Source organism: Penaeus monodon, chromosome 21 (genome assembly GCF_015228065.2).
Source record: "Penaeus monodon isolate SGIC_2016 chromosome 21, NSTDA_Pmon_1, whole genome shotgun sequence".
Taxonomy (NCBI): domain Eukaryota; kingdom Metazoa; phylum Arthropoda; class Malacostraca; order Decapoda; family Penaeidae; genus Penaeus; species Penaeus monodon.
Window position 1 is genome coordinate 6,766,308 of NC_051406.1, and position 795 is coordinate 6,767,102.

Consider the following 795-nt stretch of genomic DNA (forward strand, 5'->3'; position numbering starts at 1 on the left):
CTGATATCCTTTTATCACAGTATATCAGAATACTCACAAATGAGCGAGCATTCTGAGGCATTCAAGCAAATGAGATGCAAATGACTTAAGAGTTGAGTGATGTCGGGCCGTCAGAACCAGCTACGCCATGCTCCCTTTGCTTGTAAACCCACTTATGAGAAGCCGTAACGACGTAATATAGTGGTATATAATTCATGATATACCAAGATGCATGTTAGTATACAATACGTGTTATATCAAGTACAATGTTATACAACTATGCCGCAGTAATATTAGTATAAGATAACGTGATATAATGTGCATCGCTATACATTACAACGCATATAGTCTCATAGAGATTAGCAGTCCCTTATCAGAAGCACTGTAGTTACATATGAGGAGGAAAATATCACAGAGTTTGGCGGGGGAGGAGGAGGGTGGGTAGGTAGTAGTTGAGGTTATCATAAAGGCTTCAGTAAACTCTGCATGATATTTGAAGTTCAAGAGGTCATGCAGGAATAAAGAAAATCATACATGTATAGTCGTTTATGGATATATATTAAAAATAGAAATAAGGACGTTCGGAAATTGCATAAAAATAGTGATTCCTGGGGCAGAAATTGTAATTATGAGAATATTAGTGGAGATTGTTAGCACGGCGAGTTGTATTTTTTAATGAATAATCTGGTAATTTTTCGATAATCTTTCTACCTGCCATTTTCCCGATTTTTTTGCTGTATACTTCCTGATACTGTGATTAAAAGTTATCATTTAGATTTGAATTTATTCTAGCAATACACCACTCAAGGCAATTAA